Source organism: Protopterus annectens, chromosome 2.part1, assembly GCF_019279795.1.
Source record: "Protopterus annectens isolate FY-2018-M chromosome 2.part1, PAN1.0, whole genome shotgun sequence".
Taxonomy (NCBI): domain Eukaryota; kingdom Metazoa; phylum Chordata; order Ceratodontiformes; family Protopteridae; genus Protopterus; species Protopterus annectens.
The window spans coordinates 176,317,877-176,345,771 of record NC_056729.1 but is presented as its reverse complement, the minus strand read 5'-3'; the positions used below and the strand labels follow the sequence as shown (position 1 = coordinate 176,345,771).

At 38.6% G+C, this 27,895-nt stretch overlaps 1 protein-coding gene across 1 annotated transcript in view; it reads right to left on the bottom strand.

Annotated features, from left to right (window-relative positions):
• Nucleotides 1–27,895, bottom strand: part of ARAP2 (ArfGAP with RhoGAP domain, ankyrin repeat and PH domain 2) — a 2,678,178-nt gene that overhangs the window by 1,670,884 nt on the left and 979,399 nt on the right. The gene's annotated exons all lie outside the window — the stretch shown is intronic.

The window sequence follows — 27,895 nt, the reverse complement described above, 5'->3', positions numbered from 1 at the left end:
TAAAATTGGTTATGTCTAGAAAAATAAATTAAACAAGAAGAATTATGTATATAATGTGCTGAAAGTTAGGAAGACACTACGTAACTTGATGATCAAAATACATGTTATGTTCAGATTAAGTAAAGAAGGAGTGCTCAAGTGCAATGGAAACAGCAGCAGCAAAACACGTATCTAGAAACAGACCTCAGTAGTAGAAAACCAGAAGTTTTTAACATTCTATAATGACATCTAGTCATTCCAACCTTGATTGCTGTGTGCATTTCTATGTAGCTCATTAATACTAAGATAAAAATATATAGGGTCAGTCCATCTCTCTCTCATTATGTACTGATGGTTTCAGAACTGATCCTCAATTCCAACTTGGCCATTTACTAAAACTCAAGATCTTCAACTAGCTCATGGCTTACTTCCTATCCCATGATGCTCTGGTGCCTTCCTCAGATCTTGTTTGCTTGTATATTAATGCTCGCATGTAACTCCCTATTGTTTATAAAACAAGAAGAGGGTCAAAACAAAACAGATGCCAATCAGTAGCTTATTGACCCTCTAGAAGCCAGGGCTGGGGGTAGGAGGGAGGGTCGTAAGAATGAAGGCGAGATGGACAACTCACATGGAACGTTATGGTAGCTACATAACTTCTTTATGTGAAGTTGTCCTATCTCAACTTCATTCTGTACTGATGGGACAGCGTCCCTAGCACCAATTTTCTTGGGTGGCTCACAGGAGTATATTCTTCAGGACAGTGGACCCAAAGGAGGCCCTGTCCCTGGAGGCCAAATCTACTCTGTAATGAGTGATAAAGGTATGAGGCCTCTCCCATGTGGCTGACGTACAAATAGTATCTATTGGTAATTTAGCATGAAATGCAGAAGAAGTGGAGACAGCCCTAGTAGAGTGAGCTTTTATTTTGTCTGGCAGCTGTTTATTTACTGATTTATAAGTGAACGAACTGCAGCCACCTTGAAAGAGTAGTTTTTGCTAGAGGCAGAAGTTTTTTGCACTCTGAAAATGATACAAATAGTTGTTCCGTCCTTCTGAAGTTTTTTGTTCTGTGTAAATAGAAATGCAACTGTCTATGAACATCAAGTTGGTGAAGCATATATTCTGCCTTATTGCCATACCTGGGGGAAAAACTGGTAAGTCTATTGCCTGATTCAAGTTGGAGTCTGAACATACTTTTGGTAAAAAGGTTGGGTTTGTTTAGAGAGACATCCTGTCATTGTGGACCAACATATACAGGGGTTTAATACATAATGCTTGTAACTCCAAAACCCTTCTAGCTGAGGTAATAGCCACTAGGAAAATAGTCTTCCACATTAAGAACTTTAAGTCACATAATAATGCAGGTTCAAACAGGGGAAGAATTATCCAAGATAGTACAAAATTCAGGTTCCATGGTGGTAGTAGGGGCTTAATGGGTGATCTCAAAAGATTAGTGCCTCTCAAAAAAGCCTTTGATAGTCTGTGGGACATAATATTTGGTCCTTCATTCACAAAATGAAAATTTGGGATTGCTGCTAATTGTACTCGAATAGTAGCTGCAGCTGCTCCCTCATTAAAAAGCTTTGTCAAGAACTCTAGGATGGAAGATATATGTGCTGAATAAGGATGAATATTATTCTCTAATGCCCAGACTGAAAATCTCTTCCATTTGCTGAGACATAATCTTCTGGTAGATGTCTTGTGAGAAGAAATCAGGATATGTTGTGCTGCAGTGGAAAAGTTTTGTAGCCCAGCTATACTTGGAATTGGAAAAGCCAAACTGTCAACTTGAGAGTCTGAAGGGATGGCTAGCGAGCCCCCGATGAATGGATCAGGAAATCTGGTACTGGGTCAAGAATCCATGGCTCTTCATGAAGATGAGGTCATAGGAAGGGGAACCAAGCTTGGTGAGGCCAGTAAGGGGCTATCAGAATTAAGGTCCTTCCCAAAACACTGGCTTTATGAAGAACTTTGGATATCAATGGAAATGGGGGGAAGCATAGAGGAGACCCAGGGGCCAATCATGTACAAGTGCATCCCTTGGGGATTCCCCCAGAGGGGGGATTAGGGCAAAGTAGCTGCTGCATTTTGTGTTCATGGACATGGCAAAAAGATCACAGCAAGGCTGGCCCCATTTTCGGAAAATCATTCCTGCCACTTCTTGTTTCAGGGACCATTCGTGAGGCATTAGAATTGCTCTGCTGAGTTTGTCTGCTATCACACTGGATTTCCCCGGGATGTGCATTGCTATCACAAAGTGTTGGGAGGAAGTTGATCACTGCCATACTATCAGAGCCTCTCGACAAAGGGGGTAAGATTTGGTTCTTCCTTGTTTGTTTATATACCAAACAACTGACATGTTGTCTGTCTGGATTGCAACTTTTCTTAATGGAAGAGAGTCTTGGAATACCTACAATACCAGAAGAACCACTCTCATCTCTAGGACATTGATATGCAAATGGGCCTCATGATCCTGGCACATGCCTTGGGCTGTCCTTCCCTAATAATGCCCCCCCCCACCCTATCTGGGAAGCATCCATGGTCACTGTGGCTAGAGGAGATGGGAGAATAAAGGGACGACCTAAGGTCACTTGATCTGAGTGTAGCTGCCAATGTAGGTCTCTCCTGCAAGATTCTGTTAGCTTTATCTGATGTGATATTGGAAGTTCCTGCATGGACCATTGTGTGAATGGGAGCCATTGTAAGATTTTCATGTGCATCCAAGCTAGGTGGATTACACTGATCACTGCTGCCATCTTACCTAATACTTTGAGAATTGTCCTTGCTTGAGTCTTTGTTTTTAAGAGAAAGTTCGAACCTGTGCTCAAAGGATCTGTATCCTGTCTGGTGGAAGTTTTACCATCATTGTAACAGTGTCTAACTCTACGCCTATAAAAACAATATGTTGAGATGGAAATAAGGCAGATTTCTCATAGTTTATTCTAATTCCTAAAATAACACAGAGATTCAAAGTGGTGTCTCTTGCTTGTGAAAGTAGATGCTTGGTGGTGGCAGTTAGGAGCCAGTCGTCTAAATATGGAAACACTTGGAATCCTGAACACCTCAGGTGAGCCATAACCACTGCCATGCATTTGGCGAACACTCTGGGGGCTGTAGTGAGACCAAAAGGCAGAGCTCGGAATTGGTAATGACTGGATCCCAGCCAAAAGTGCAGGTGACTCCTGGATGGCCTGTCCATTTTTATGATGTAGTACACATCCTGGAGTTCTATAGATAGCATCAAATTGTGTTTTCCCAGAAAAGAGATTATCGACTGCAGTGTAACCATCTGGAACTTTGTCTTTTTTACAGACTTGTTCAGTCTGCTGAGATCCAGTATTGGTCTCCAGTCCCCTGTTTTCTTTGGAACTAAAAAGAACCTTGTGTAAGTCCCGGAACCTATCTGGTCTGTTGGAGACCAGTTGGATGACTCTTTTTCTAGCAACTTCTGAACTTCTATGGTTGCTTCTTTCCTGTGACTGGGTGGAACATCCAGAATCCTTTTCATTAGTGATGGAGACATGGAAAAGGGTATAGAGTAACCTCTGGATATGATACTTTGTACCCACTTGTCTTTTATTTTTAGCAAGGCATCTGGATACAAAGATAAGCAACCCCCAACTCCCTGCAGAGAGGGACAGGCAGGCCTCCTTTCAAGAGTGCTTAAAGGGGTTACCAAAGAAAGATTCTTGGTCTCCCTTGTTTTGCGTACCCCCTCTACCACATGGCCAGCATTTTCCATTATTACCCCCTTCTCTGTCCCTGGAGGAAGGTTCACCATGTTTGTCTTGAAAGTCTCTCTGGGATTTTTGAAACCATATTTTCCCTCTCTTTTGACCCTTGGGATACGGTCTAGAGGGTGTGGAAAAATGGACTCTGACAGCAGAGAGAGTCTTTCCTTCCTGTTCACACCTGGTTAGTGTTTCTTTGACTTTAGGCCTGAACAGGGATGAAAAACACACCAAAGGCCAGCAAATGTAGTTCCAGTACTTTATTGATGACAAAAAGGTGCTGGTAAATGCACCAAAATAAATACTTTAGTCCTCAGACTAGTTTTGGCATGCGCCTTCTTCAGTGAGGAAGAAAAAATAAGGCAGCTCACCAGTTTATCTAGATGCTTATAAGTAACCCCTTAACCAATGGAGAGAAGGTACATTCCATATCATTACATATGGTATGAAAAGGTAAGAGGCTTGTAGAGATAAAAAAGTGGATTATATATATATATATATATATATATATATATATATATATATATATATGTATATATATATATATATATATATATATAAATGATCTCAATACTGTGGAACATAGGTAAACACAAAATAAATAAATTTGCACTATATAATATATGAAAGTACAGATATCATAATCAACAAGCTACAGATGATACTGCCCTGAACCATATTGTCATTAGTGGATAAGATTGGTATAACTGAATGTCAATATTAGTGGATTACCTTATAAACATAAAAGGGGCAAAACATACAAAATATTTAAATAAATTCATAAATAGATACTAGGATAACTTCTCAAGTCAGAAATTCATGATATAGACACAGTAAGAAATTCCACAGATACAATGTTTGATATACATATAGCATCACCAAAAAAGGTCATAAATATATAGGTAACAGAGATGAAATCATGTAAATATTATCAATATTCCTACACATAATTAAACACCATATAAGTATTGAATATGCAAATACTGATTATACATAATCCATAAAGAGTATACTTGTCATAATACTTTGAAAATAGGATCTCAAAAATATAACCTACAATACAGTGTGAATGTTCAATAGTGAAAATGAGTATGGTATATATGTAGCATCCACAGATCTGGTCTTCAGCATAATAATGACAGAAGAACAATCATGAAAGTATGTCCATCTTAATAAATGTGACTATACCAAATTAAAATATACATATGCAGATGCAACTACATACTCCATACCAAATATAAGATAAACACATCCTACCACCATGAAAAAATGAATAGTGTGTGGAACTGTATATCATAAATGGTCATTTAGACCTGGCGGAAATAATGCTCCAAGATGGATAATCCAGTATTTTTCTTTATGACTAAGTATACATTGCCAACCTTGTTGGTTATGTCTATTGCCCATGATTTTATCAATGATCGTAAACATAAACTTGGCTGTTTTGTGTTTGATAGAATGTTGATATAAAGCATTGGTGGATTTTTTGTTACGAATATCACTTCTGTGTTCCCCTATCCTTATTCTCAAGGAACGGGAAGTTTTGCCCACATAAAAGGCAGTACATTGGTACGTGGCCAAATAAATGACCCAACTTGATGAACAATTACCAAATGTTCGAACATCATACACCTTGCTAGTGTTGGCGCTAGTGAATTGTTTGAGCTTGTTCACCTGACCACATGAGCTGCAATGGCCACAAGGGAAAGTGCCCAAAAGTTCATCACCTGTGATTGTGAGTTGTTTATAGTTTGCACCACCACTCTCCTGATGTTTATAGTGTGAAAACAGTGTACCCAAGGTTTTACCTCTCCTATAAGAGATGGAGCATTGGTTTCCCAAAATATGTCTGAGATGGTCATTCGCTAACAGAATGTTCCAATTATTATTGAGAATACCCCTAACTAGTTGATGATTCCTACCAAAGGTGGTAATGAATCTGATATTATCGTCCTTTGGGTGATTGCCCCTGTCTTTATATTGTAACAGTGAACTTCTATCCTGTTTGTCGGTCCAGACCCTGGCAGATTCAATATCAAAATCAGAGTAACCCCTGTCCAAAAACCTAATCCTCAAATCCTGTTTAGCTGTTTCATAATCAACAGTAGAGGAGTTGATGTGTTTCATTCTCAAATATTGAGATTTGGGGATGTTGCGGATGGTGTGGCGTGGGTGCATGCTAGAGGCATGAAGTAATGAGTTGAACTGTGGATACTTTCTATGAATTTTCGTATTAAGGGTATGGTCACTGTTGCGATATACAGTGACATCCAAAAAATCTATTACATATTTATGAGATGTAATGGAAAATTCAATTCCCCATATATTGTTGTTTAAATACTCCACAAATTCACAGAGATAAGCAGTGTCCGCACGCCACACCATCCAGCAATCATCCAGGTATCTCCTCCAGATGTCCATTTCAACTAGGTAGATGTTATGTAAGGGATTGTAAATAAGGCATTCTTCCAGATATGCCATAAAAAGATCGGCATATATTGGGACGAAAGAGGCACCCATAGCTGTACCTCTTAGTTGCCAATAACAATCCCCTTGGAAATAAAATACATTTTTATTGAGGACATGTTCACACATACATATAAGCAATGTATTAAATCCAGGTGGATAAAGTTCAGCTTTAGTAAGCCAAAATTCCAAAGCCTGTAGGCCTGCCCAATGTGGTATACTGGTATAAAGGGATGTCGCGTCCAAAGTACACATGATCCAATCAGGATTCAGCTGGGTATCTTGAATAATATTTAGAAATTGTGTTGTGTCCTGTATTCTAGCTCTGACATGTGTCAACAGAGGTTTCAAATATTGTGTTAAAAACACAGATAATGGTTCAGTCAATGAACCATGACCAGATAATATAGGCCTACCTGGAGGATGTGTAATGGATTTATGAATTTTAGGTAGCAGGTATAAAATCTGCTTGGATGGATCATTAACCTGAAGATGTTGGAATGTTTTTTTAGTAATGATGCCCTCATCCAATGCATCATTGAGGAATGTATCTATCTCCTGTTTACATTTTTTAGTTGGATCAACCCCCATATGCATATAACATTTGGAATCAGATAGTTGTCTAAGGCCTTCCTGAACATAGTAATTCATATTTTGAATTACCACAGCTCGTCCTTTATCAGCTTGGAGTATAACAATGTTGTGATTGGATCTAAGTTCAGATAATGCCTGTTTCTCTTCCAAAGTAATATTATCTGGGGCAATATTACATTCCAAATGAGGAAAATGAAGATCTTTGAGTACTGCTTGTTGAAAAATACCCACATTCTTATTCATGGGCGGTTGAAAAGTAGATTTGTGGAAAGTAAACTCAGAAGATCTTTGAGAAGTGGAGGTGTCCTGTTCTGAAAAAAATATCTTGAGGTTAAGTCTACGACAATAATCCATGACATCCATAGAAATAAGATAATGATCAGAGAAGAAACTGGGAACAAAACCCAATCCTTTATTAAGGATATTGTGCTGTTGGTCAGTAAGTACAAAATCCGACAAATTAAGAACATTTTCAAATGGTGTTGTCAATGTTTCAGTAATGCTTGTACCGGTCCTGGCATTGAATCTGTTCTTATTTCTATTGGTGTGTTTCCTCCCCCATCTGGGTTTCCTACCATTTCTAAAGGGAAGTGCGGATTAGTTTTTTTCTTTACTGGTGAGTTGGTGGATATTCCACCCTCACTATCAGTATATGATGACTCCTCCCCTGATGTACTTGTATGTATCTGATCTCTGTGTTTCAGTATGGACCTCGGTCTCTTCCTGGACCTGCCTCTGGTCATCCCTGGTCCTGTATCTTGGAATCTCACTGTTCTATGTATTTGAAAGGGATGTCCCTTATCATAATCCATGACATCTCTATTGAATTTTTTAACCTTCCGGTCCTTAACCAATTTGTCATAAGTAGTTAATTCTTTGGACAGCCTATCCAATAACTGGTGGTAGTTGTTGCTAGACTGGAATTTTTTGCATTCTACGCTCATTTCTTTTACTTCCGATACACATGCATCAATTGTCCTCTCATAATAAGAGGCTAAAATTTGTACAAACACCATAGAACCATGTCTTAATGCCTCATCCCATTCCTCCGTCAGCCTCTGTTCAGATCTGCCGACTAGTGGGCGGAGTTTAATTCGAAGGCCTCTAGGGGCCAAATTTTTGTGTAAATATGCTTTGAACAGTCTCAGGTGCCAAATGTTGGCTCTCAGGCCCTTTAGTCCTTTTTCCAAATTGCGGAATGCTATTTCACAACTATCACCAATATAGGAATTTGTTTGGCTTTGGTTGTTGCTTGGGACTTGGCCCAAACAAAATATGCCAATATCTTCCCTATCAGCACATAACCCATCCAATATTTTGTCCAATTCCATGCTAAATACTAATATTGATGGGCTGTCCAAGAATAAATATTAAATATATAAGTCCAATATGTAGTAATACAGGATAGGAAACCAGAGAGAGGACCAGTCAGAACTCCTATGCCCCACTAAATGTTGACTTATTTCAAACAAAGTGAAAATATAGAATACTATTATAGAATAGAAGCACAGACACAATGATCCTGACTGTATAAGACCATCTTTAACATATCTTAGACAAATTTATTGTCCACACTTGGCATAGGTTGAAATGGGAGTCACACCTACTTAAATACCATAGGAGAAATATGTCTGGTATAAATTTAAGGTGTAAATTTTTGTCAAGATTTAAAAAACATATAAATCACCTTATCAAATTGTTACCCAACTCACAGCGTTATCATGTCTCACTCAAAATATTAGGGAAAAGCTGGTATTCATGACATAATATGTCATATTGCATTTATGATTTGAAAATGCAGCACATATATAGGTATAATCAAGATATTTGGTATCCCAGAATATATATCACATGAAATATCATTGAAGCTTCAAAATCTGACATTGAGACCAACCAGGTGCATAAAACCATGTACGTGGTTGTGATATGTCTAATAATCAGAGCCACTCAAAATAAATGGTCATGAAGACTCAGCTAACCTAAGCCACAGAATATATAAACACCAAATGTCCACACAAGGTAATATAAGTGGTATTCAAACACAATATCTCCTTGGTTACTCAAAAATCTGAAATGTACCTGTTATCTAACTATGAATGGGAATAATGCAGTTGGTATTCTAGGTTATTACATAAAGTAATATGTTACTCGGGCACCAACAATCTGCAATGTGCCTGTTATCTAACTATGAATAGGAATAATTCAATTGGTATTCTAAGCTGTTACATAAAGTAATATATTACTTAGGCACCAAAATCATAGCTGTAACTCTTGTATGCATATTGTGACCAACTTAATGACTGAACAAAGTGATGGTCAAATGAGCCCCATAATATATGAAGCAAAGCCACTAAATATTAACAATATAATGGCTAACTGTTCGATAATCCAAATGAATGTAACCAAATCCACACCAGAGCAATGGTAATAATTTGTCTGCGTAAAAGAGCGTACTACTAATTGTGATATCAAAATGTTAAATTAGTCTACATTAATATGTCCTGGTTGTGTTGTTAGTAAATCTAACAATAAACAACAAAACAGTCACTCATTCCCGATCAAATAGAGAGTGGAAAAACATTTTTTCAAATGTATACATAACATAGTTATAATACACTTTACATAAGCTATTTTCAATCATATATAAATTTTGGACCACACAGTAGAAATAGAAAAGTATATGTGTCCATAAGTCAAATGTCCAAATTCTTGTGGAAAAATAACTGGACATGATTGGTATAAAGGTACTTAGGATATGAATGCTTGCATGAAACCAAACAGTTTACAACCAGTACATGTGTGTCTTTGTTCGCCCTGTCCCGAAAATTATCCTCGGCCGAAGTCGAAAAAATCTTCGTAAGTAGTGCCCCAGTTAAAGTAGGACAGGAATCATCATTTGGTCATCGCAAAAAACAGTCCACAAATATGGCAGACCATAATCCAGCCATGGTAGACCCATCCATACATAAACCGGTACTCTGACACAGTTCCCACACAAATAGTTGGAATCCTTCAGTTAGAAAAATAGATAAATAGATGTTATGCCCCTTCAAAAATGCGATTTTGAAGAAAAGTGAGTTCAAATATCTATCGCACCAAATGGTCTAATCCACAATGACAGTACATGTTATTGAAATCCACTAGGGAAGACACCTTCCGTAATAAATATATTTAAGTAGAAAAAAGTAACAGTACCTATAATATGCTGTACTCGTATCCACTATACCCACACATATGATAGGAATTCTATGATTTAAAGTCCAAAGTCGATCACCAAAATGTGTTTTTAGTTTAGAGAAAGTTCAGGTACCTTCGTATATCGTATGTTGATACCCCCAGGCCTAGGCCCAATGGTTCCATAAGGTAGTTCGCACTCCGTAGCTTGTAAATCCAAAATATAATCGACCAAAAATGTCCAAAAGCACAAGTACAGACCAAATATCAAAATGTCTAAATAGCATCCATAATATAAACCAGCGAGACCAAGTCGACAAGCGTCATCAGGGAAGGAGTCATCTCCTACCAGCCAGGAAAGGAACTAAACGCCAACAGCGAGGAACACCAGTAACGCAAAACACCACACCTCGCACGTACGGCTTTGCATGGCCAAACCAAAATACGAAAAACACACCAAAGGCCAGCAAATGTAGTTCCAGTACTTTATTGATGACAAAAAGGTGCTGGTAAATGCACCAAAATAAATACTTTAGTCCTCAGACTAGTTTCGGCATGCGCCTTCTTCAGTGAGGAAGAAAAAATAAGGCAGCTCACCAGTTTATCTAGATGCTTATAAGTAACCCCTTAACCAATGGAGAGAAGGTACATTCCATATCATTACATATTGTATGAAAAGGTAAGAGGCTTGTAGAGATAAAAAAGTGGATTATATATATATATATATATATATATATATATATATATATATATATATATATATATATATATATATATATATATATACATATATAAATGATCTCAATACTGTGGAACATATGTAAACACAAAATAAATAAATCTGCACTATATAATATATGAAAGTACAGATATCATAATCAACAAGCTACAGATGATAGTGCCCTGAACCATATTGTCATTAGTGGATAAGATTGGTATAACTGAATGTCAGTATTAGTGGATTACCTTATAAACATCAAAGGGGCAAAACATACAAAATATTTAAATAAATTCATAAATAGATACTAGGATAACTTCTCAAGTCAGAAATTCATGATATAGACACAGTAAGTAATTCCACAGATACAATGTTTGATATACATATAGCATCACCAAAAAAGGTCATAAATATATAGGTAACAGAGATGAAATCATGTAAATATTATCAATATTCCCACACATAATTAAACACCATATAAGTATTGAATATGCAAATACTGATAAGTATACATAATCCATAAAGAGTATACTTGTCATAATACTTTGAAAAAAGGATCTCAAAAATATAACCTACAATACAGTGTGAATGTTCAATAGTGAAAATGAGTATGGTATATATGTAGCATCCACAGATCTGGTCTTCAGCATAATAATGACAGAAGAACAATCATGAAAGTATGTCCATCTTAATAAATGTGACTATACCAAATTAAAATATACATATGCAGATGCAACTACATACTCCATGCCAAATATAAGATAAACACATCCTACCACCATGAAAAAATGAATATTGTGTGGAACTGTATATCATAAATGGTCATTTAGACCTGGCGGAAATAATGCTCCAAGATGGATAATCCAGTATTTTTCTTTATGACTAAGTATACTTTGCCAACCTTGTTGGTTATGTCTATTGCCCATGATTTTATCAATGATCGTAAACATAAACTAGGCTGTTTTGTGTTTGATAGAATGTTGATATAAAGCATGGGTGGATTTTTTGTTACGAATATCACTTCTGTGTTCCCCTATCCTTATTCTCAAGGAACGGGAAGTTTTTTCATGGTGGTAGGATGTGTTTATCTTATATTTGGTATGGAGTATATAGTTGCATCTGCATATGTATATTTTAATTTGGTACAGTCACATTTATTAAGATGGACATACTTTCATGATTGTTCTTCTGTCATTATTATGCTGAAGACCAGATCTGTGGATGCTACATATATACCATACTCCTTTTCCCTATTGAACATTCACACTGTATTGTAGGTTATATTTTTGAGATCCTTTTTTCAACGTATTATGACAAGTATACTCTTTATGGATTATGTATACTTATCAGTATTTGCATATTCAATACTTATATGGTGTTTAATTATGTGTAGGAATATTGATAATATTTACATGATTTCATCTCTGTTGCCTATATATTTATGACCTTTTTTGGTGATGCTATATGTATATCAAACATTGTATCTGTGGAATTACTTACTGTGTCTATATCATGAATTTCTGACTTGAGAAGTTATCCTAGTATCTATTTATGAATTTATTTAAATATTTTGTATGTTTTGCCCCTTTTATGTTTATAAGGTAATCCACTAATATTGACATTCAGTTATACCAATCTTATCCACTAATGACAATATGGTTCAGGGCACTATCATCTGTAGCTTGTTGATTATGATATCTGTACTTTCATATATTATATAGTGCAGATTTATTTATTTTGTGTTTACCTATGTTCCACAGTATTGAGATCATTTATATATATATATATATATATATATATATATATATATATATATATATATATATAACATCCACTTTTTTTATCTCTACAAGCCTCTTACCTTTTCATACAATATGTAATGATATGGAATGTACCTTCTCTCCATTGGTTAAGGGGTTACTTATAAGCATCTAGATAAACTGGTGAGCTGCCTTATTTTTTCTTCCTCACTGAAGAAGGCGCATGCCGAAAATAGACTGAGGACTAAAGTATTTATTTTGGTGCATTTACCAGCACCTTTCTGTCATCAATAAAGTACTGGAACTACATTTGCTGGCCTTTGGTGTGTTTTTCATATTTTGGTTTGGCCGTGCAAAGCCGTACGTGCGAGGTGTGGTGTTTTGCGTTACTGGTGTTCCTCGCTGTTGGCGTTTAGTTCCTTTCCTGGCTGGTAGGAGATGACTCCTTCCCTGATGACGCTTGTCGACTTGGTCTCGCTGGTTTATATTATGGATGCTATTTAGACATTTTGATATTTGGTCTGTACTTGTGCTTTTGGACATTTTTGGTCGATTATATTTTGGATTTACAAGCTACGGAGTGCGAACTACCTTATGGAACCATTGGGCCTAGGCCTGGGGGTATCAACATACGATATACGAAGGTACCTGAACTTTCTCTAAACTAAAAACACATTTTGGTGATCGACTTTGGACATTAAATCATAGAATTCCTATCATATGTGTGGGTATAGTGGATACATGTACAGCATATTATAGGTACTGTTACTTTTTTCTACTTAAATATATTTATTACGGAAGGTGTCTTCCCTAGTGGATTTCAATAACATGTACTGTCATTGTGGATTAGACCATTTGGTGCGATAGATATTTGAACTCACTTTTCTTCAAAATCGCATTTTTGAAGGGGCATAACATCTATTTATCTATTTTTCTAACTGAAGGATTCCAACTATTTGTGTGGGAACTGTGTCAGAGTACCGGTTTATGTATGGATGGGTCTACCCATGGCTGGATTATGGTCTGCCATATTTGTGGACTGTTTTTTGCGATGACCAAATGATGATTCCTGTCCTTCTTTAACTGGGGCACTACTTACGAAGATTTTTTCGACTTCGGCCGAGGATAATTTTCGGGACAGGGCGAACAAAGACACACATGTACTGGTTGTAAACTGTTTGGTTTCATGCAAGCATTCATATCCTAAGTACCTTTATACCAATCATGTCCAGTTATTTTTCCACAAGAATTTGGACATTTGACTTATGGACACATATGCTTTTCTATTTCTACTGTGTGGTCCAAAATTTATATATGATTGAAAATAGCTTATGTAAAGTGTATTATAACTATGTTATGTATACATTTGAAAAAATGTTTTTCCACTCTCTATTTGATCGGGAATGAGTGACTGTTTTGTTGTTTATTGTTAGATTTACTAACAACACAACCAGGACATATTAATGTAGACTAGTTTAACATTTTGATATCACAATTAGTAGTACGCTCTTTTACACAGACAAATTATTACCATTGCTCTGGTGTGGATTTGGTTACATTCATTTGGATTATCGAACAGTTAGCCATTATATTGCTAATATTTAGTGGCTTTGCTTCATATATTATGGGGCTCATTTGACCATCACTTTGTTCAGTCATTAAGTTGGTCACAATATGCATACAAGAGTTACAGCTATGATTTTGGTGCCTAAGTAATATATTACTTTATGTAACAGCTTAGAATACCAATTGAATTATTCCTATTCATAGTTAGATAACAGGCACATTGCAGATTTTTGGTGCCCGAGTAACATATTACTTTATGTAATAACCTAGAATACCAACTGCATTATTCCCATTCATAGTTAGATAACAGGTACATTTCAGATTTTTGAGTAACCAAGGAGATATTGTGTTTGAATACCACTTATATTACCTTGTGTGGACATTTGGTGTTTATATATTCTGTGGCTTAGGTTAGCTGAGTCTTCATGACCATTTATTTTGAGTGGCTCTGATTATTAGACGTATCACAACCACGTACATGGTTTTATGCACCTGGTTGGTCTCAATGTCAGATTTTGAAGCTTCAATGATATTTCATGTGATATATATTCTGGGATACCAAATATCTTGATTATACCTATATATGTGCTGCATTTTCAAATCATAAATGCAATATGATATATTATGTCATGAATACCAGCTTTTCCCTAATATTTTGAGTGAGACATGATAACGCTGTGAGTTGGGTAACAATTTGATAAGGTGATTTATAATTTACACCAGACATATTTCTCCTATGGTATTTAAGTAGGTGTGACTCCCATTTCAACCTATGCCAAGTGTGGACAATAAATTTGTCTAAGATATGTTAAAGATGGTCTTATACAGTCAGGATCATTGTGTCTGTGCTTCTATTCTATAATAGTATTCTATATTTTCACTATTTTTGAAATAAGTCAACATTTAGTGGGGCATAGGAGTTCTGACTGGTCCTGTCTCTGGTTTCCTATCCTATTACTACATATTGGACTTATATATTTAATATTTATTCTTGGACAGCCCATCAATATTAGTATTTAGCATGGAATTGGACAAAATATTGGATGGGTTGTGTGCTGATAGGGAAGATATTGGCATATTTGGTTTGGGCCAAGTCCCAAGCAACAACCAAAGTCAAACAAATTCCTATATTGGTGATAGTTGTGAAATAGCATTCCGCAATTTGGAAAAAGGACTAAAGGGCCTGAGAGCCAACATTTGGCACCTGAGACTGTTCAAAGCATATTTACATAAAAATTTGGCCCCTAGAGGCCTTCGAATTAAACTCCGCCCACTAGGCAGATCTGAACAGAGGCTGATGGAGGAATGGGATAAGGCATTAAGACATGGTTCTATGGTGTTTGTAAAAATTTTAGCCTCTTATTATGAGAGGACAATTGATGCATGTGTATCGGAAGTAAAAGAAATGAGCGTAGAATGCAAAAAATTCCAGTCTAGCAACAACTACCACCAGTTATTGGATAGGCTGTCCAAAGAATTAACTACTTATGACAAATTGGTTAAGGACCGGAAGGTTAAAAAATTTAATAGAGATGTCATGGATTATGATAAGGGACATCCCTTTCAAATACAGAGAACAGTGAGATTCCAAGATACAGGACTAGGGATGACCAGAGGCAGGTCCAGGAAGAGACCGAGGTCCATACTGAAACACAGAGATCAGATACATACAAGTACATCAGGGGAGGAGTCATCATATACTGATAGTGAGGGTGGAATATCCACCAACTCACCAGTGAAGAAAAAAACTAATCCGCACTTCCCTTTAGAAATGGTAGGAAACCCAGAGGGGGGAGGAAACACACCAATAGAAATAAGCACAGATTCAATGCCAGGACTGGTACAAGCATTACTGAACATTGACAACACCATTTGAAAATGTTCTTAATTTGTCAGATTTTGTACTTACTGACCAACAGCACAATATCCTTAATAAAGGAATGGGTTTTGTTCCCAGTTTCTTCTCTGATCATTATCTTATTTCTATGGATGTCATGGATTATTGTCGTAGACTTAACCTCAAGATATTTTTTTCAGAACAGGACACCTCCACTTCTCAAAGATCTTCTGAGTTTACTTTCCACAAATCTACTTTTCAACCGCCCATGAATAAGAATGTGGGTATTTTTCAACAGGCAGTACTCAAAGATCTTCATTTTCCTCATTTGGAATGTAATATTGCCCCAGATAATATTACTTTGAAAGAGAAACAGGCATTATCTGAACTTAGATCCAATCACAACATTGTTATACTCCAAGCTGATAAAGGAGGAGCTGTGGTAATTCAAAATATGAATTACTATGTTCAGGAAGGCCTTAGACAACTATCTGATTCCAAATGTTATATGCATATGGGGGTTGATCCAACTAAAAAATTTAAACAGGAGATAGATACATTCCTCAATGATGCATTGGATGAGGGCATCATTACTAAAAAAACATTTCACCATCTTCAGGTTAATGATCCATCCAAGCAGATTTTATACCTGCTACCTAAAATTCATAAATCCATTACACATCCTCCAGGTAGGCCTATAGTATCTGGTCATGGTTCATTGACTGAACCATTATCTGTGTTTTTAACACAATATTTGAAACCTCTAAACCTCTGTTGACACATGTCAGAGCTAGAATACAGGACACAACACAATTTCTAAATATTTTTCAAGATACCCAGCTGGATCCTGATTGGATCATGTGTACTTTGGACGTGACATCCCTTTATACCAGTATACCACATTGGGCAGGCCTACAGGCTTTGGAATTTTGGCTTACTAAAGCTGAACTTTATCCACCTGGATTTAATACATTGCTTATATGTATGTGTGAACATGTCCTCAATAAAAATGTATTTTATTTCCAAGGGGATTGTTATTGGCAACTAAGAGGTACAGCTATGGGTGCCTCTTTCGCCCCAATATATGCCGATCTTTTTATGGCATATCCGGAAGAATGCCTTATTTACAATCCCTTACATAACATCTACCTAGTTGAAATGGACATCTGGAGGAGATACCTGGATGATTGCTGGATGGTGTGGCGTGCGGACATTGCTTATCTCTCTGAATTTGTGGACTATTTAAACAACAATATATGGGGAATTGAATTTTCCATTACATCTCATAAATATGTAATAGATTTTTTGGATGTCACTGTATATCGCAACAGTGACCATACCCTTAATACGAAAATTCATAGAAAGTATCCACAGTTCAACTCATTACTTCATGCCTCTAGCATGCACCCACGCCACACCATCCGCAACATCCCCAAATCTCAATATTTGAGAATGAAACGCATCAACTCCTCTACTGTTGATTATGAAACAGCTAAACAGGATTTGAGGATTAGGTTTTTGGACAGGGGTTATTCTGATTTTGATATTGAATCTGCCAGGGTCTGGACCGACAAACAGGATAGAAGTTCACAGTTACAATATAAAGACAGGGGCAATCGCCCAAAGGACGATAATATCAGATTCATTACCACCTTTGGTAGGAATCATCAACTAGTTAGGGGTATTCTCAATAATAATTGGAACATTCTGTTAGCGAATGACCATCTCAGACATATTTTGGGAAACCAATGCTCCATCTCTTATAGGAGAGGTAAAACCTTGGGTACACTGTTTTCACACTATAAACATCAGGAGAGTGGTGGTGCAAACTATAAACAACTCACAATCACAGGTGATGAACTTTTGGGCACTTTCCCTTGTGGCCATTGCAGCTCATGTGGTCAGGTGAACAAGCTCAAACAATTCACTAGCCAACACTAGCAAGGTGTATGATGTTCGAACATTTGGTAATTGTTCATCAAGTTGGGTCATTTATTTGGCCACGTACCAATGTACTGCTTTTATGTGGGCAAAACTTCCCGTTCCTTGAGAATAAGGATAGGGGAACACAGAAGTGATATTCGTAACAAAAAATCCACCAATGCTTTATATCAACATTCTATCAAACACAAAACAGCCAAGTTTATGTTTATGATCATTGATAAAATCATGGGCAATAGACATAACCAACAAGGTTGGCAAAGTATACTTAGTCATAAAGAAAAATACTGGATAATCCATCTTGGAGCATTATTTCCGCCAGGTCTAAATGACCATTTATGATATACAGTTCCACACACTATTCATTTTTTCATGGTGGTAGGATGTGTTTATCTTATATTTGGTATGGAGTATGTAGTTTCATCTGCATATGTATATTTTAATTTGGTATAGTCACATTTATTAAGATGGACACACTTTCATGATTGTTCTTCTGTCATTATTATGCTGAAGACCAGATCTGTGGATGCTACATATACCATACTCATTTTCACTATTGAACATTCACACTGTATTGTAGGTTATATTTTTGAGATCCTATTTTCAAAGTATTATGACAAGTATACTCTTTATGGATTATGTATACTTATCAGTATTTGCATATTCAATACTTATATGGTGTTTAATTATGTGTAGGAATATTGATAATATTTACATGATTTCATCTCTGTTACCTATATATTTATGACCTTTTTTGGTGATGCTATATGTATATCAAACATTGTATCTGTGGAATTACTTACTGTGTCTATATCATGAATTTCTGACTTGAGAAGTTATCCTAGTATCTATTTATGAATTTATTTAAATATTTTGTATGTTTTGCCCCTTTTATGTTTATAAGGTAATCCACTAATATTGACATTCAGTTATACCAATCTTATCCACTAATGACAATATGGTTCAGGGCACTATCATCTGTAGCTTGTTGATTATGATATCTGTACTTTCATATATTATATAGTGCAGATTTATTTATTTTGTATTTACCTATGTTCCACAGTATTGAGATCATTTATATATATATATATATATATATATATATATATATATATATATATATATATATATATATAATCCACTTTTTATCTCTACAAGCCTCTTACCTTTTCATACAATATGTAATGATATGGAATGTACCTTCTCTCCATTGGTTAAGGGGTTACTTATAAGCATCTAGATAAACTGGTGAGCTGCCTTATTTTTTCTTCCTCACTGAAGAAGGTGCATGCCAAAACTAGTCTGAGGACTAAAGTATTTATTTTGGTGCATTTACCAGCACCTTTTTGTCATCAATAAAGTACTGGAACTACATTTGCTGGCCTTTGGTGTGTTTTTCGTATTTTGGTTTGGCCGTGCAAAGCCGTACGTGTGAGGTGTGGTGTTTTGCTGAACAGGGATGAGCCATCAAAGGGGGTGTTAATAAAGTATGACTTGAAGGGTTCCACAAAGTTACACAAGCACATCCAGGAATGTCTCCTAAGGGCAATTCCTGAATCTGCTGACCTACTCGCTCAATCGGCTGCATAAAAAAATGAGCCTTATGGACGAGTTTACTACTGAATTAAGGGTGGAGAGTTGGGAGGATACCTTGTCTGTTACCCCACTGCTACTGAACTCTGGAGAGCTTCTCCAAGCTCCTTTAGGAAATCTCTCTATAGCCTAGTGGAATGGGTAAGATAATTCAGTAACCGGAGTGTGAAGGTCGCTGAAGAAAACATGAGCATTCCGTACATGTCCATTGTGCGGAAATCTTTGTTCAGAGGATAGACAGAGGTGGACGTCTCAGACAACTCAGTTTTGGTGGCTGCTGCCACCACCGTAGCATCTACCGGGAGCCCTTTCATTAGAATAATTTTGTCTTCTGGAGAAGTGATAAATTTATTCAGCCTCCTAGGGACAAGCTCCACTGTGTCTGGCGACTCCCACGCCTTTTGACAAACCAGTTCCATGAGTCCGTTGAAAGGCGGAGACACCCAAGTGGTGGAAGGGTGAGACCCAAAAGCATTCAGGTAAACAGACTCCTCATCAGAAGGGGTGATGGGCTTCTAGCCACCTCTCTGTTTAAGGATCTCTAAGATGTCTGCATAGGATACATCTTCAAAGGATGACCGTGGGGACCCTTCTGAGTCACTGAAGTCTGTGTCAGATGTGACTGACTCCTGTGGGGAGTCCAAATGCTTCCTCTTGCATAACCTCTTCACCCGTTGATACTTCCTAATGCTCTGGGTCTCAACGTCTGTGTGGAATCGGTAATGCCGAGATGGACATCAATGCCTTTGGGGGAGGAATGATTGGACCTGAGAGTGTGGCTGTCTGCAGGGACAGTGCTCTCCTCATGGCTTTGAAAGCTCCCCATCCATGATCCAAGGAAACTCCTGGATCCACAGAACCAGAAGGTCCTCCCATCCCTATGGGGGTCGGGTCCGAAGCAGAGGTAGGAGCCAAACTTACCCGTGCTGAAGCCCTGAGAGGCAAGGTCGGACCCAAAGAAAACTTGGCCCAACTTCCATCCCCAGACCTGCCCAGAGAATGTCAGATCCTAGACCCCATGGATAGCACTGAGGTAGTCTAAGTGGTCGAAGACGGAAATCCTGGAGCAGGTCTTGGCTCCAAATGTTCCACAACTATGAGTTCCATGCATTCTGGGTCTGAAACCACAACTCGGGTTGGAGGAGGAATTGATGTTATTGGGATAGGTGTAGTCAGTTCTGAAGCCTCCTGGGTCAGTTCTGACAAAAGTTTTGCCAGCGCTGGTGTCTTCAAAAGTCTCTTGACCACATGATCCACATCATAGTTAGAAAGACTTCTAGAGAATCAAGAAGAGGGAGCTGGAGATAGTATAGTTGTGTACCTACCATAAATGTAGACACTCGAGTGTATTCACTGTTGCAGTCATTACACTTGGGTTATCCTGCTGGCAGGCTACCCGCAGTAAGCCAGAGTTCCAAAGTCTAGGTCTGGCATCGGTTGCTGTCGCCTCTTCCCTAACATCAGTGCGCCAGGGGTAGAAAAGATGCAACCGACGCCATTTTCTTCAGTTTTTCTTGCCCCAGATGTCAGGTTCCCCCAAATTGGTAGGCTGAAAATTATGCCAATAAGTATGCATGCACAAAATAAACATTTCCTTCATCTAAAAGCAAATACACCACATAAGTTGTATAGGATAGAGAAGTACAGATAAGTCCCAGCAAAGAAAGGGGGGGGTGGTGGGTGGGTAACCTGGACTGCAACAGTGAATACACTCGAACATCAACATTTATGGTAGGTACACAACTGTACTATGTTCATCATGTTTCACTGTTGCAGTCATTACACTTGGGTTGAATCCCAAAGCTGAGATTGGGTGGCTGGGCCTAAATAGGATTAGGAGAGGCTACCAGGCCCCTGCAGAACTGCAGTGGCAAAGCCTGCTCTGGATTTAGAGTAGAGAGGTAAGTGGTAGTGCTTGGTGAAAGTGTGCACTGAACTCCAGGTTGCAGCTTCTAAAATGTCTTTGGTTGGTACTCCTCTGAGAAAGGCTGTTGAAGTGGCTGCTGCTCTGGTAGAATGTGGCCTAATGTCCTTAGGCACTGTTTTGCCATGTTGTGTATAACAGAAGCAAATGCAGTGTCCTATCCATTTTGAAATTGTCTGCTTTGAGATAGGCTTTCCTTGTGATCCTGCAGCATAAGCTACAAAAGTTGCTCAGTTTTTCTGAAAGCTTTTGTTTTGTGCAAGTAGAATCGTAGCTGTCTGTGTATGTCTAAAGCGTGCAGAAGTCTCTCCCCTTTATTCTGGGGATTTGGGTAGAACGTTGGCAAATGAACGGTTTGGTTAAGAGCCACACTGGAAACCACCTTTGGCATAAATGTTGGGTTTGTCCTTAGAGAGACCCTGTCCTGGTGAAAAATGATGATTTTGATGATGATGCCTGTAACTCTGAAACTCTTCTTGCTGAAATTATTGCTAGGAGCAGAGCAGTTTTCCATGATAAAAATTTTATATCAGCTGTGCTGGCTGGCTCAAAAGGAGGCAGTGTGAGCTTTTCTAAAACAAAATTGAGGTCCCAAGTAGGTATTGGTGCTCTCCTTGGGGGTCTTATGTTTTCTGCCCCTCTGAGGTACTGCCTTAGTAGTGGATGTGAAAAAATCGGAGGTTCCATATTGTAATGAGCTGAAATGGCAGAGGCATGGATCTTAATAGATGAGAAGGATAGGCCTTTGTCCAGCATCTCAGGTATTGTAAAATCTGAGGTATATTTGGAACAAGTGGTTCTAGTCCTTGTGCCTGGTTCCAAGCACGAATCTCTTCCATTTTTCTGCACAAGATTTCTTGTGCTGGGCCTCCTGGTTTCTAAAATGACATCCATAACAGCTTTAGAGAGAGGTGTGGTCTGAGTGGCTATATTATCTGCCATGCAGCCAGATTTAAGGTTCTGAGTTGACTATGCAGAATCTGATTGTTTTGTTGAGTCAGAAAATGAGGAATTTGAGGTAAAGGCCAGGCCTTAAGATTGGGTACCAGTGCTGGCGTGGCCAGTCTGGGGCAAACAGGATCATTTTTAGCCTCTCTTGTCTGACCTTTAGGAGCACCTTGGGAAGAAGAGGCAGTGGAGGGAAGGCATAAACTGTCAGGATTTTCCAGCTGAATTATAGTGCATCCACTTTCCATGCTTGTGAGTGATAAGTTCTTGTGCAGAATTTCTGTAGTTGGCAATTGTGAGGGGAGGCAAAAAGATCTATGTCTGGGCATCCCCATTTCCTTGTTATCATGCTGAAGACCTGATGATTTAGTTTCCATTCGTGAGGATCCATGAGATTTCTGCTTAGTTCGTCTGCCAGTGTATTTTTCATTCCTGGCAGGAATTGTGAATGCAGATGTACTTGGTAGGTTAATGCTGTGTTCCACAAAGTCATGGCTTGCCTGCAGAGGGGGTAGGAATGCATGCCCCCTTGCTTGTTTATGTACCACATAACTGTGGTATTGTCCGTCTTTAGTAATAATTGTCCTGGATGTAGTAGGTCCTTGAAAGCTGTCAGGGCATTCTGTACAGCTAGCATCTCTTTTTGATTGATGTGAAGATGCATTTGTTCTTTGGGCCACGTGCCGTGAATACATTTTCCTGCCATGTGTGGCCCCGAGGCATAATCCGATACATCCGTTGTTATTGTCTGCCTGGCTGTGGGTAAGGTGAAAGGCTGTCCCCTGTTGTGGTGACAGGCCTGGGACCACCATCAAAACTCCTGTTGTAGGCAGGGAATTAAAGTAATTATTGTTTCCAGGCTGTGGCAATGTTGAGTCCAAACACTTTTTAGATACCGTTGTAGTTTCCTCATATGCAGTCTTGCATATGGAATTAGTAGAATGCAGGATGCCATGAAGCCCAGGGCCTGCAGAATTTTTCTCGCAGGGAGATGGGTCTTTGTTGTCATCATTTGAAAGTAATGAGTCAGTTGCCTTTGCTTGTCTGGCGTGAGATAAGCCATCTGGGTAGTTATATTTAAGCTTGCACCCAGGAATATTATCTCTTGAGAGGACACTAGTTTTGATTTCTTTTCGTTTACTGTGTACCCTAGGCAAATTAGTAATCTTTTTACAAACACCAGATATTTTAGAATGTCTTTGCTCTCTGCTTGAATAAGGCAGTCGTCTAAGTAGGGATATATTTGTATTCCTCTTTGTCTGCAAAATGCAATTACTGGTGCCAAGCATTTTGTGAAGACCCTGGGCACAGTAGATAATACAAAGGGCAGTGCAGAGAATTGGTATTGCATTGAGTCAGCTATAAATCTGAGGTATCTTCTGCAAGACTGTCTGATTGGGACATGCAGTTATGCCTCCTTGAGGTCCAAAGTAACTAGCCAAGCCTTCTTGCCCAGCATGGGTAGAAGTTGCTGCAGTGTTAATATTTTGAATTTTGGAACATCCAGGAAATTATTTAGGATTGTCAGGTCCAATATTGGTCTCCAGGCTTTGTCCTTTCTGGGTACTAGGAAAAGTCTTAAGTAAAATCCTTGCCCCTGTTCCTGCTGTGGTACTCTTTGAATAGCCCCCATGTCCATGAGAGCAGAAATTTGTTTTTGTGCCTCTGCCCATTGGTTTTGTGGCAGGTCCGGCATACCTTTTGATTTTGGAAGGCTGTGAAAGTGGAACCTGTAACCCTGAGAAACAATATTCAGTACCCATTTGTCCTGGGTGATTATGTGCCAATTTTGTGAGAAAAGTGCTAGCTTTCCCCCTAGGGGTGCTGCCAAAAGGTAAGTGCTTGGCATTTGTAGAGGGGAGTAATTGGGACTTTTTCCTAAAAGGTTGTGATTTGTCTTCTCCTCCCTTGGGGACTGAAGCACCCCATTGCTTAGCTCTGTAGAAGCCTTGGGGCTGAGATATGCCTCTTGGGCGTCTGTATCTGCCTCTTTATGGCCTGTCTGACACTGGAAAGGATCAATTTTTTGAAGGCCAGTTTCTGCTAAACCTAGGTGGTTGAACCTGTAAGAAATCCTTTACTGTCTGCATTGATTTTGCTTTATCCTCCATTTTCTTTAACACCTCTTCTGCCTTAACACTAAACAAAGTCTCATGCTGTAGTGGAGCATCCAATAATTTTACTTTAACATGTTCAGGTAAACTTTGTTCTTTCAACCAAGCATGCCTTCGAATGACAGACTCTGTAACTGCGGCTCTACAAGAAGCCTCTAATGAATCAAAACCACATTGCAGAGTATGCTTTCCCACTTGTTCAGCTGCATGCAATAAATCCTGCATTTCCTTATTGTCAGGATTTTCTGAGTTTGTAAGCATTTTCTGTTTTAACAAAGACATGAGGTACTGTTGATATTTAAGCATGTGAAACTGGCAGTTTAAAGCCCTTACAGCTAAAGTAGCAGAAGTGTAAACCCCCCCCCCCCATCTATCCAGAGCTCAAGAATCCCTATCAGTGGGGACAGGATTTTTAGCAGTGGAAGCCTTAACCCCTTTGGGACCCTGAGGAATTGTTTCTGGGTCAGCAGCAGGGTTTTTATAAAGAAATTTATGAGAGTCAGGGACCCTGTAGTACCGGTCTGGCTTGACTGGTGCAGAGGGTAAAGAATCAGGAGACAGACTGGATTCAGAGAAAACATCATTAACAATATCAAGCACAGGGGGGATAGCCAGGGGCCTGTGCTGAGGCAATAAAAGAAAATCTCTGAGCCTTTTCTTGGATTCTGAATAATCCTGGCTCTCGCAATGGAAATGCTCCTGCATGGTGTGCAGGGTTTCCCCAAAAGAATAATCCTCAGGTGGGGAGGCTGAAGGTATAGATTCCTCTGCATCAGAGTCCTCATAAGGAGGGAGAGAATATCCCTGATCTGAAGAGGAATCAGAGGAAATAGAAACCTGGTCAGTGGAATCATAGTCAGTGTCTTGCCTAGGCCTTTTATCAGGAGGGGGATGGGAATCCCTGGTCAAGTGATTAAGTCTTCGGCCATTTTAAGCATCTGTTTCTTTGGCATGGATGACTGTTCAGGAGAATGCTGTACTTGTTTCCTTGTCTTTAATGGTGTTTTTGACTTTGCCTTGGCTGCTGCAGTGGACTTAATAGTAAGCTGTGAAGGTCTGAAAACACCCTCAGAAGCCAATGCCTGCTCAGCGGCTCCAGACCCATCTGAGGGAAAAGTTTCCGCAGGCCCAATACCTTGAGCTTCCAGAGGCCTAGTTGTCTCCACATGGGAGTTGGAGGCGGCCTGTGGCTCTGAGGTAGCGGGTGTCAGGGGCTGTGAAAGTGCCTCACTGAGAACCGGCAAACCAGCGACTGGTCTAGAAGAGGCTTCGTCGTCAGTTTTGGACCTCGGATGCCTGTCCCTGTCCTTGTCTTTGCGTTTTTTATGAAATCTAGTCATCGGTTGTTCCGACGGCATAATGTAGTTAAATCTTCGGCCAAAGTAGTGTAAAGCAAAATCAAACCGACGTTTAATAGTGCATTTGTTGAATCTAGCACAAAACCGACAACTAGTAACTTCGTGGTCAGGGCCTAGGCAAGGAATACAGTAAGAGTGAAAGTCCTTATGAGGTACTTGCTTCCCATAAGAAATACAACTGTTAAATTTTACTGACATCGGTCTGAAGCAAGAAAAAGTTTCACCAACGGGGTACTTAGCTTTACTGTAGACTTCGGTTCTGAAACTCAATTACAAAAATCTCATGAGTCGGCCGACCGGCACTTGCGAACTGCTTTTGCTTCGGGCATCGCGCGGCAAGAAAGACTGAAGAAAATGGCGTCAGTTGCATCTTTTATACCCCTGGCGCACTGACGTCAGGGAAGAGGTGACAGCAACGACGCCGGACCTAGACTTTGGAACTCTGGCCGACTGCGGGAAGCCTGCCAGCAAGATAACCCAAGTGTAATGACTGCAACAGTGAAACACGATGAACATCCTGTGGTCTTTATAAAGGGAGACCTTAAAGTGGGATATACCGGCTCCAGTACAGGGGACCGGCTCCTCACTTGGAAAACCAATGGCTGCAAAACTCATGGAGCTGAAGTAGATGGTGTATTGGGTCCGACAGACTTGGATATCATTGGAGACATTTTTGCTGACTTTTTCAATGGCTCCGACTGGTATGAAGCAGTAGAAGATGACATTTTTGAAGTTTTTGTACTGTCTGATTTTTGGATAGGTGAAGTAAGTTACTTTGGAGAACTTTGACCCTGTTCCAAAGCCTCTGCAAAAGAAGATTTCACTAGTCCTCTCAAGATTAATTTGCTCTTCCTCTCATGATGTACCCTGGAGCTAAAGGAGTGGCAAATAGCGCATGACTCCTGTAAGTGAACTGCCCTCAGGCAGTAAACACATTCTGTATGTCCATTGGTGATGGACATCTTCTGATTACACTTAGGGCATTTCTTAAATCTTGACTTAACCTCTTTAGTTTGTTCAGACATATCCAGTGGTCAGATCTAATAGTTAAACAACAAAATGACCCTCTAACTAAAATGGGCTCTAAAGCTCTCTAAATTAAACAAGCTTGTATAAGTATTAAGAAAACAATTCAAGGAAAAAACTTTTTAACAACTGTAACACTTCTAATATATAGTGTGAGGAAAAAGGTTGAAATCTAAGGAGAACAGCCCTCTAATTCAAATGGACTAGCAGCTCTCTAATCAAAAAACGAGCCAGGTAGACAGGAATGGAAATTCACACTAAAATAACACACCTGTACAAAATTATAAGAGACAAAATTTAAACAAGACTGCTTTAACCACTGACAATGCAGTCACACACTCGCACTCTGTAACTAGCTAAATCATGTACTATCAAGAAAAAGATATAAACATAAAAATATATCTCAAAACTTTTTCTAAGGTTAAAAAGTTAGAATACTAAGCTAACGACACCTACGTAGTATAGAGAAAAATGGGATAGGGGAACTATATAGGCCCAAATAAAAATATGGCCAATAAATTTAACACCATACACTCTACCACAAGCAGAATGCTATTTAAATAAGCTCTTTCAAAGAACAAGTAAACAGAGAAACAAAATATAATAAAAATTTTGTCAAAAACTTAGTAAATATACAAAAAGGAATTTTTTGACTTACCCAGAGCTGGAGAATTACCCAATCTGTTCTAGCAGCAAAAGAGATCTGAGGAAGGCACCAGAGCATCATGGGATATGGAGTAAGCCATTAGCTGGTTGAAGATCTCAAGCTTTAGTAAATGGCTGAGTTGGAACAGAGGATCGGTTCCAAACCCATAAGTACAGAATGAAGGTGAAATAGGACAACTTAACACATAATGTTTCATATGTAGCGTACCCATGTTTAGAGTATAAACCTTGATAATTGACTCCAAGAATGCAACATTAAATTAAAGTTAAAATTCATTACTCAAGAAAAAGAAGAAAAACATTTTCAAAATTTCCAAAAGTAATGCTTCTATTCACATAGCACTAAATGTAAATTGTAAAAATTCAAACAGAACAGGCACATTTTCCTAAATTAATTACTTAATAGCTTGGTCTGAGAAGAAAAAAGAAATACTGTGGTAAGATTGTGAAAATGAAAATCACATGCACTCATTTTCTTGTCAAGCCATGATGAAAAT